Here is an 11,340-nt window from a genome sequence, read left to right on the forward strand (position 1 = left end):
TTTCCAGAGCTAATTTATAAGAGTAGATTCCGCAGCTTGAATGCCTCTGCAGAAGATATCACAGATTAAGTATCTGAAGAGCAAATGGATACTTGCACATTAACAACTTTGCATGGCTCTGTGTAAGTAGACAAAAAGTAAAGGTTCCCATGTACAATTTCCAATATCTGGTAGGCTTCCTCTTCATAGGCAGAGAATGAATTTATTTAAGAAGCATTTCTGAATTCCCCACGGGGTATATAGCCCTGTGCAGGTTAGTAGTTCTCAAACTTTGGTGCACATAAGAATCACCTGGGGACTTTATTAAATGACCAATTCCTAGGTCCCACCTCCAGAAATACTGACTCAGCAAATCTGGGGCAAATTTCCACGTGAGGAGTTTACAAAAACTGCTGATTCCGTAACACCACTGTTCTAAGAGCCATGAGGACAGTAGTGTCTGCACCTAGAATCACTCAGTCACAATACCCAGTCCCAATAATACCCAGACGAGCCTCAGTGTCCCACACTGGTGAAACACATGATGGCAAAACCCTACAGAAGTTCAGTGCTATTGCTCAGGGATACATGACCATGGGATTTTAGTGTCACGGGCTAGACTGAGGCATGAAGGAGTCTTATGAAGGATTTTAAAAGTAATCTGGGCTTTCAATAAAGTTAAATCTGATCTAACTATTCCACTTTTTTCAGATACAGAGAAGTTCAATGACAGGCCTGTGATCGCTCAGCTAATAGATGAAGGGTGAGGACTGGAAGCAGAGTCTTCTAACTTTGTGTCCAAAACTCTTGAGCCTATAGGCAGCCCTTGGAGAGTTTGCCCTGGCTGCAAGGAAGCAAGTACACAGAGCGGTGCCCTATTAAAATGATATGCAAAACATGGCTAAATATTAACATTGTTTTTAGATTCAGGTTGACAAAGCAGAAGAGATGTGTCGGTAATTCTCATTGATATGCAGGTAATGCCATATGAAAGGAAAAGCTCTTCCAGGATTCCATTCTATACATTTTTATTACTGACTTTAATGTACATAGATAATATTATAGTAACTAATAATTATTGAATGCTATTAGGTTTTTATATGAATAAACTCATTTAATCTCAAAAAAAAAAGACCTTACAAGGCAGGTATTGTTATCCCTAATTCACATATAGAAAAGAGACACAGAAGGATTAAGAAATGTGTCCTAGTTTGCAAAGCCAGTAAGTGAAGTGTGGATGTAAATAAAGGCTCTCTGCTTCGCCAGCCCTCTCTAAACCAAGACTCTACAGAAGTTTATAAATCTGCAGTGATGGCTGCATGCATACAGACATGGCCAAATTATTGAATGGCAGGATCAGGATTTTGAAAAGGCCCTGGCAGATTGAAACAATTGACATAAGTTAATAGGTATAAATGTGTAGTTCTACATTTAAGATTAAAAATCAGCTGCACACATATAAAGAAGCTAGCAAGACCTGGCTTAAATACAATTTGTATAAAAACAACTTAGAGGTTTCAGCTGACTTTGCACTCATGTAGTCTTGTAATGTAAAGTGGGAACCAAAATGCTTATGAAATTTTAGGCATAAGCTAGAACAAGGTAGATAAGAGTCGCACTGCATGTCAGATATGTTAGATCACAACTGGAACTAACTGGAAAATAAATAAATAAGTTTTTTGTTTTTATGGAGACAGAGACCAACAAGTTGAGTTCAGAGGTGGAAGTCTTTTGTGTGGCAAAGAGGAGATTTGTGGGTTTTGCAGCCCAGCATTATTTCCTCATATAGTCTATTTTTTATTCCCTCTCTTTCTTCATAGCAGCACCAGCACCTTTTTTTTTTTTGAGAACAACCCACCCTCTTCACATTCTTTGTGGTCCTTGTGGAACTGTAAATCATAGTGCCCAGGTGCTCTATCTTCCTTTCCTGACCCTTGGTTAAGGGGCAAGTCCATGACCAAAACTGGGCCATACTCCATTTTGGGGGGTTTAAGAATTGAACAGAGTGTTACATGAGAAAAGATGATTGGAGCAGAATCATTCTGACATTGGCACCTGCAGGAGACTGTGTGTTCCTCACCAAGATTTCTGTACACTGACCTGGTTCCTGAGTTTTTTGAGGCTGCCAGTACAATCTGAACCCAGATTTTTTTGCATGAAATCATTCTTCATAATCAATCAGCTCATTCATTCAAATGACCTTAACACTCAGGGCAAAGTCCTACCAACATTGGTTTCTACGTCTCTTTCTTCTTATTCTCCTCCTACTCCTTCCCTTTCTTTTCTTTCTTCTTTAGAGAAATGCTAAGTTTCAAATTTGTGTGTAGGAGTGAATATAAATATGGCAAGTAACTTCTTTGCCAATTAAAAAAATAGAATTGTGTTTCTGAACTGTTTCAGATACAGAAGGTCGTGTATCTGGCATTAGATGGGTGATGGATTTAGTGAGAAAAGAATAACTCATGCTAACTGAAGAAAGAAAGAAAAAGTTATCAAGGCAGACATAGGACTATGGATAGGAAAAAACACAAACAAAAACAAAAACAAAAAACTGCACATACCCTAATTGAAAAGAAAGAACCAAGAAAAAGAGGCAAAATTACAATAAGAGAAGTGGTGAGACAAGAATGATGATGACAGTGATGGTGATTAAATGTTTTATTTTAGTTTACCAGCCACTGTCACAGATTTTCCTTCTTGCTGCTTGTGAACTCTTTAAGGTAGGTGTCATCACCCCCATTTTCCAGATAGCATGCAGAGGACTGGACAATTTGACTGGCTCATACTCCCAGAGCTATGTAATTGGCTTGGCTAAATCACCCAGTCATGTCCTCCAATCCTCCACTGCCTCTTCCTCCCAAACCCCTTTCCTTCCTCATCTTTCAGCTTCTCTGTCCGTGAATCTCTGTTAAAGTTATTTTGAAAACACCTAGCTTCCCTTTTCTTTCCTTCTTTAAGCATGCACTGTGCAGCTTGTTTAGAACCAATTGCAAAACTCATCTTTCACTCATGGGACAAATGCCTTAAAACCAATATACTGTGCACATGATTTCTCTCTTCTGCTTTTGCTTTCCAATCGATGTCTCCTAAGCCTGGCTTGCTATTCTTGTAGATATATGGGTAGAAAATCTGGAGTGCTCATAAAATGTACCTTGTCGGGCACTGAGAACTTTCTCAGCCAATCAAAGTGCAGGTGGCTGTGTTCTGGCCAGGCCTATGATACTCCAACATAAAGTCAAAACATTGTGATACCGTGCCCCTGTGATTGAGCTTTCAGAGGCAGGAGGAGAGGAAATGTTCCTTAGTATTGGCTGGAGACTCTTCCGAAAGCAAAAGGCCTAAGAAAAGAAACTATGTTTAGAGTAGAGTTTGTATTAAGTACCTGATTCCTGCTGTGAACAGTGATATGTGGTTGTTTTATAAATTAGCCACATTTGAATTCTAAATCACTATAGGTACAGCAGAACCTTTGATATAAGACTATGCTTATTTTTCAACAAACAAAATAATGGCTAAACTTTGGTGAGTTGCGGGGGGTGGGGAGTCTACTTTTTGAGGAACTATACCTGCTACCAGATAATATTCTCAATATGTGACAGTACAAAATAATGGTATTGACAAGGTGAATAAATTTGATCCCAGCTATTTTATGTCAAATTGGTAGAAGACAAATTTTCATGCAAGTATGCAGAAAAGTAATAAACCTGCTTAAAGAACAAATTTAATGGTTTCTAAGACTATATATTTCTAATAATTGTTTATACTTTTAATTTAATACTATTATTTCTAGCAAGAAGCTTGTTCCAAGTTGTGGAGAGATTAGAATAAGACTGAAGAATTGGAATTTTCCCAAAGGCAGTTTCCAAGGGAATTCAACATGATTAGATACAATTCCTGTCATGTTTGTTCTTTGTCTCAAAGATATTTTTGAAGTAAATCTTGAATGGGTTTCAGTAGCCCTACCCCGTTCTCCTTCAGGGATGTGGAAGGTGAGAAGGGAGGAAGGATAGGGCTTAGAGAATTTTTCTGTAAATTATTTTTTCTTTTCTTACAAAAGGCATCTCCACAATTTATATTTATACATTTTTAGCTCTAATCAAAGAAGTTAAAAACATCAAACCTTAATTAACCTGATGGTATTTTCAAAAATCAAATAGATGTTTGGGAGCGGTCAATAGAGAGTTGCAAGGAGAGGTTAAATGAGGCATTAAGCAGTCAAGATAATCATTTCTGGCTGTTCTTTGGTTCGTGAGAAATTAATTTGGACTTTCCTAGCTGTACTATCACACCTTCCAATTCTAATCACCTCTCCCCGCTCTGAGACTGAAACTCAAGCATTAAGCCTTACAAAGCAAGTTGGAAATCTGTTGGCAAACCCTAGTGGAAAACTCCTGCCATTGCTTAGGTCCTGCCTCTACTGGGGATATATAAAACCCTCAGTCTCCAGGGTTGCCAAGTCAGCACTTTCCAGGAGCACTTAGAAACGATGGCATCCCCACCTCTCCATCAACGACAGCCGAAAGCCCTAACTACTAGTAATGGCATAATGGGAAGCAGGGGGAACTTCAGAAAGGGTCTCAGGAAATACTTTGCCAGAGCAAGTCAATACGAACGTGAGGTTGTCTTGCAGAGTGAGCGGTAACGTCTTGTTCCCGGGATTCTGCCCACTTGTGCTATTAATACCGCGGCGGCTAGCGAGGCTGTGCACGTCCATCAAGCAACGCTCCTGCATTGGCTCCTTGTGGAGCAGACTTAGACAGAGCGTCTGCAGGGCCGAGCACTCCAAAACGTCCTGCAGGAAACAAGCCGCACTGACAGCGAGAGAGGAATGATGGTCTCCTTCTCAAGTCTCTGTTTCTATTATAAATTAGATGCCTACTTAAAAAATGAGCCAAGTATTAATAATTTAAAACAAATCAAAGGCCTTTATTACCACCATCGTGTTCAGGATTTTGAAGATAACTCGTCTACCCCTGCACATTTATGGATGCTTTGTTCTCTTCTATTTCTCCCATGGGGGAAAACAATTCAAGCTTCAGTGACTTTGGGGGGACATTAAATCCACTACAACCAGAAAAAACATTGTTGCATGGCTTTTCTGTTCAGTCTCAGATATCCTCTGACAATTGCATTCTCCAGTGAGAATTTAAGACTTACAGGATGTATTAGTCCGTTTTGTGTTGCTATAACAGAATACCTGCAACTGGGTGATTTATAAAGAAAATAAAATTTATTGCTTATGGTTTCTGAGGCTGGAGAGTCCAAAGTCCATCTGATGGTGACAACAGTGACCCAGGGGTCTCACATTGCAAGATGGTGGAAGCAGAGAGAGCAAGAGAGAGAGAGACAGACATACTCTCTTCTTTTAAAGTCCTCAGAACCACACCCCGACCACTATTTTTAATCCATTCACCACTACATGCCCCTACAATCTAATCACCTCTTCAAGGCCTCACAATTAACATAATAGGATTTCCCACCCTCTTTACAATCACAGTGGGGGCTAAGTTTCTAACACATAAAACTTGGGGGACACAATTCAAGCTTCAATGAATTTTGGGGGGACATAATTCAATCCACTACATAAGACTTCCTCCTTATGGAATAGTTCCTAGTCTACCAACTGAAGTAGGCAAGAGAATAATTCTGCCCAAAGCACTCTGCTTCCTTCTGTGAATGAGCAGTTACAGAAGACACAAGAGATACCCAACTCTGATTCTAAACGGTCTCTAGAAGCCAATTTCTGAGGAGTAGGCTGTTCAGATTTTTGAAGACCCTCCATTGCCCCCAGTTTCCTTCACACTTTGAAACAATGTGGATCATTCTGAGACTCTGCAGAAGTTAGTGCTTCTAGGAGTGCGTTTATCCAAGATGGGAAAACATACAGATGCAGCAAACTTTCTGAGACTGGATTTTGAAAAAGACATTAAGCAAATACTCCTATTACTTAAAGATCTGAGTATAGAGGATAACCAACTGGGAACACTCCTCACTAAAAATTATACAATTTTCTCTGAAGACCTTGAAAATCTAAAGACCAAGGGTGGCATAACTATAGTCAAAAATTTCAGATATTGCACAGATGGTCAGAAATGCATGATTTTTGCTGAATTTTTCAGTGGAGACTGGATAACAGATTGGGATCTTTTATAAAGAACTTTAATTAAGTGTGAAGACTAGAGATCTGGTAGTTCATCTCCCAAGGCTACTAACTGGAGGTCTGGAGATTGTGAAAGAAAATATGAACTGTCTTGAATTTGTCTATTTGTCAATTGTCTTGAACTTGGTTTTAAACATAATGAAGTTCAACATATGATCGCCAGAATCCCAAAGATGTTAACTGCAAATAAAAAAACCATGGTGACTTTTGATTATGTGCACAATGTGATGAGCATTCCCCACCACATCATTGTCAAGTTCCCACAGGTGTTTAATACAAGGTTGTTTAAAGTCAAAGAAAGACACTTATTTCTTACCTATTTAGGAAGAGCACAGTATGATCCAGCAAAACCTAAGTGCATCTCTTTGGACTAATTAGTATTTGTTCCTCATGAAATATTTTGTGGAGACATTGCCAAAGCCTCAGTATAGGACTTTGAAAAATTCTTTAAAACCCTTTAGTTTTTCATGCATGTTTAATATAATATTGCAAAGTGAATGTATATATGAATAAATAAATACATATTTTTTAAAAAGTGATTTTCATTGTCCCAGATCTTCCCATTCACCCTTGTTAGTGCTTCCAGCTCTGGGAGAGCCACAACTGCTAACTCCTTTCTTTCTTGTAGTGAGGACCACAACTCTGATTATCCTGTTGTTGATGATAGTTTATTAACTTTTTAAATTATGGTGGTTTTTGTGGAAAAGTTATCTGACTCCTTTATAAACAAAATACAAAGATAGTCTTTCACTGGGAGATATGGAATCCTATGGAGAATTAGTAAAAACTGGGGCAAAACCACTGTCTCTAATATATAAAAATATTTCAGAAGCTTAAACGAGAAAGCAAGAATGAAAAATTGGAAAAAAAAAGCAGTATATCTGAGATATGAAAAGTTTATGAAAGTTGTTACTTAGTAAGAAAAAAAAAGAGATGAATTAGGGAGGTAGAATTGAGAGCTCTGGCTGAGGCAAATGCTCTTGCGAGAAAGCAAGAATGAAAAATTGGAAAAAAAAAGCAGTATATCTGAGATATGAAAAGTTTATGAAAGTTGTTACTTAGTAAGAAAAAAAAAAGAGATGAATTAGGGAGGTAGAATTGAGAGCTCTGGCTGAGGCAAATGCTCTTGGTTCCCAAACTCAGCTGCAGATCATATCACTTGGGGTCCTTGTTAAAAATGTAGGTTTCCTAGATTCACTCTGGGTGATTCTACATCAAGAGATCTGGGGTGGGGCTCAAGAATAGGCATGTTAGGAATTAGTGCTCCAAGAAGCAACAAGAGGTTAGCTTGGTAGTTAAGATTTGCACTGTATTTACTTAACACCCTGAAATAAGCTGCATCAGATAAGACCAGAGCCTGTAGTGAACCAGGTGGCTAAAAGTAATTCCAGTAGTGGATAGAAGTTGAGATTTATGGCAGTGTCTGTGTGAGTTGTGGTTAAATATTTGTTATTTCTTTATAAAGGTTCTAAAAAGTGTATAGAATGGCTTCGTATCTATTTGTCAAAAGACGGTCATTTTGGGAGCTGTATTCCCTGAGTAAGGATATCCCCATAATCCCAGGATGGCAGTTTTTGTTACATATGTGTTCCAAGAATATTACCCCCCAGCCAAGATGAAGTCATAACCAATGTGTAAAACAAAACACATTACATCCTTTCAGAATAGCAGACCTCAAACTTTTGAGGGTTTTTTATACTCTCAAGAATTATTGAGGACCCCAAAAGACTTTTGTTTTGTTTTTGGATGTGTTGTTTCTATGGATATTAACCAATTTTTTTAAGAAAACAGAACACTTTTAAAATATTTTAATTCACTTAAATATAACATAATCAATTCATTACACGTTAGCATAAACAATATTTTTTGGATAATAACTATATTTTCTGAAGCAAAAAAATCTGTGAAGAGCAGCATTGTCTTACATTTTTGCAAATCTTTTGTAAATGTCTGGTTTTATAAAACAGAGTTGGATTTCCATATCTGTGTTTGCATTTAATGTGCTGCAAGATGTCTTTTTGATTGAAATATCTAAAGAAAGTCTGGCTTTATAGGGGTACATAGTTGGAAAAAGGAAGATGCTGTGTGTCCAAGGAAAGTGTCTCAAGGACCTTGGGTTCCTTGGACTGTACTTTGAGAACTGCTGTAGAATGATCTCGACACTCTCACCATGATAGTGAGTCATCAGCTGAAGGCACACAGACCTGAGGTCCACAGAGGCTGGTTCAACCACAATGGTTTCAGATCTGAGGACAAAGCATGTTTATTGTACATAGTCCAGGTTGGCCAGGAAGAAATCATGGAGAATAGAGAGGTATTAGCCCTAGAATGAGGTGCGACAACCTGACATGTTTATGGGGCAGTGGCTGGGTCTGGAGATGAAGGGTTCACTCAGGAGGAGTCTGAGGTCATTAACGCACATTTCTGCTGCTTTATAATCTGGGGTAGCTCAGGCCACTGTTGTAGGCCTTAAACTTTCTGTTTAGTCTCTCTAGAACAGTCAGATGTCTCAATGAGCCTTGCTTAGTGTTTCGGAGGTGTCTTTCTGAGGTGTTCTGTGGTTGGAGACTTTTATTCAGTTAGTAAAGGATTGCCTCTAAGCTTTATCCAGCTTTTTCTCCAAGGGAATTTCTTCCCTCTTTTGCCTTTTCCAGAAAATTTGGAATCTCCCCTATTTTTGAGCAATTATTTCCCTCGTTCTCTCATCTTTATAGATTAGCCAACTCAGTAGTCCAAGGAATAGTTTGTAGGTTTAGATCTTTTACAAATTGTCTCATTTCCCCGGGATTCTGACTGTGGAATTGATCTAATCTCATCAATTCTGTGACCCTTCTCCCTGGTGCCACTTCAGCTTCCTGAATTCAGTAATTAGAATGGCCAACTGGTTGGCAGAAAAATCTGTCAAGAAAGAATCCCCCCTTATGGAATGAGGCTCCACAGCTGCTCTCAAACGGATTTAAAATCAATTGGCTCCTTTCTGAATTTCAAGTTTATATGCCAAATTGGTCACAAGGTCACATTGTGGCATGTGGCCAAGGACATCTCCCAGGTGTTGGCTGGTTGTTTGAAAGAAACTTTGCACACAGGCCTCATCCTCTTATTCAACATGCCTTCATCTTGAGCCCTAATATAAGGATGTCAGCCTTATCATGGGGCCAAAACAGCTTCCCTTTCTCTCTGACCATCTTTTTTTCTCTCGCCCTTTCTACCCACCCTTCCCATGCAGGTAGAGATCCAGGATTGCTTGGGGCCCACTCCAACCGCGGTGTCTGCTTCTCAACTCTCACCTTCCCGGCAAGTCCCCTGTGAAGTTTCTGAACACAGAACAACCCAACAGGGCAGGAGAGATTAACTCTCTGTGATAGCATCTTCTACCTCTTCCTCCTCCGTTCTCTCATCCACGCTCGCTGGCCTCTCAGCAGGAGAGGAGATTAATGTTTATTGAGTGCCCCCTATGTTTCAGCCACTTCTATAAACATTGTATATCTCATTTAATCTGAAATAATCCTTCAAGTCTTTAGTTTCTAGATGGATAAACCAATACTCTACGAGGTCACCCACAGGTCTATCAGATAATGACATGCACACTGGTGGGTCACTCCATGTGGCACTGCCTCAACCCAGCCATGCCCTGAACTGTCCCCCTTCCAGAGACAAAGTCGCTGCATTGGATCCTCTTTCTCACTTTCTCACTGTGTGATGTGAAGCTAACCCCTTAGTCCCATCAGCACTATCCCTGCCACGGTTCTCAGAGTTGTCTTCCTCCACCATGACGCTGCTTTACTCTATTTCTTCAGGTCCTCATTCTGCCTCAGTAGCCCGCTGATGGTGGCCTACTCCCCAGCCCCCTCACTCTACTGTCACCTTCTTCTGGAGCAGCAGAGGTGGGATTAGTGGTCAAGGGCAAGGGTGCTGATGCCAGACTACCAGAGTTCAAATCCTGCCTCTGTCAGTTCCTGACTACTATGTCATCTTGGGCAGTTGCTATCATTCTTCTGTGTCTCAGATTCCTCATGTGTAAATGGCGGCAATACTAGTACTCACCTCAGAGGGGTTTGTGGAGACTAAATAGGTTGTGCACGTAAACCAATCAAATGGTTCTAGGCATGCTCTGGAGTGTGAGCTGACAGCTTACTTTTCCTGCTGCACAGCTCAGATCAGCTTGTTCCTCAGTGGAGCAAAGGTCAATGCCTCCCCATTTCATACCAAACAAAGACCAAACTCTTGAGCTTGGCCTTCAGTGTTCTCCATCATCTTCCTCCAACCTACTTTTCAAACTTCTTTTCCATTAGATTGCCACATACGTCTCCTGACAACCAGAATTGCTAGACATCTCTGTCTCATATTCTTGCTTCCATATCTTTATTCCTCTGCACATACAACCCTCTGCACATTAAAATTCCATTTATTCTTCAAGACTCAAAAACAAATCGTATCCTTTTCAAGAGGGCTTCCCTGATCCTCCCACCAGGAAGTAATCTATTTACCTTGTGAACTCCCATAGTTCTTTATTATACCTTTCTTCTGGCACTTCACTGTGTTTTATGATCAGCTATATTTATCCATGTATCTATCTACCCAACTAGAACTTAAGCTCCTCTAAAGCAGAAAATATGTTGTACTCATATTTGCATCCCCCTAAGTGTCTATACAGTGTCTTGCTCATAATAAGAATTCAATAAAAATGTTGCTTGAATGACTGGGATATGAGTTTTTTCTATTAATAATAGCTGCCATTTATTGAGCTCTTCCTCAATGCCAAGTACTGTGGGGAGGGCTTTATGTGTATTGTTTCATTCAATCTTCACAACTCTATGAGGTACTTACTATTATTATTCCCATTTTTCAGATGAGGACATTGAGTCACAGATAGGTTAAGTAATTTGCTCAACATCACCCAGCTGGTAAATGACATAAACTGGACTTGACTCCAGTGCTGTTCACCTCCAAGTCCAGCTGCATTACAGTGCCTCTCTGTTGTCAAAGGAAGGCTTTATAGAGCTAGATAAATGCACACACGCATATACTTACTACTACCTAATTGGCCATCAGGCCTTCTGCCATCTCAGCAGTCATATCCTGAGCATTCACTATCTTAGCTGAATGCACTTCCTCCTTTTGGGGGAGGGTGAATTCTAAGAGCAGTCATAAGGAGACCTCCCCTGCCAGCTTCACTCCCAGGGACAGGATTGAGCTCCACT

General features: G+C 39.8%; 1 pseudogene; it reads left to right on the top strand.

The window, feature by feature from the left end:
- Positions 1–4,465: 4,465 nt before the first annotated feature.
- Positions 4,466–6,600, top strand: LOC103581291 (annotated as a pseudogene).
- Positions 6,601–11,340: the final 4,740 nt, after the last annotated feature.

This window comes from Galeopterus variegatus, unplaced genomic scaffold (assembly GCF_000696425.1).
Source record: "Galeopterus variegatus unplaced genomic scaffold, G_variegatus-3.0.2 Scaffold12735, whole genome shotgun sequence".
Taxonomy (NCBI): Eukaryota; Metazoa; Chordata; class Mammalia; order Dermoptera; family Cynocephalidae; genus Galeopterus; species Galeopterus variegatus.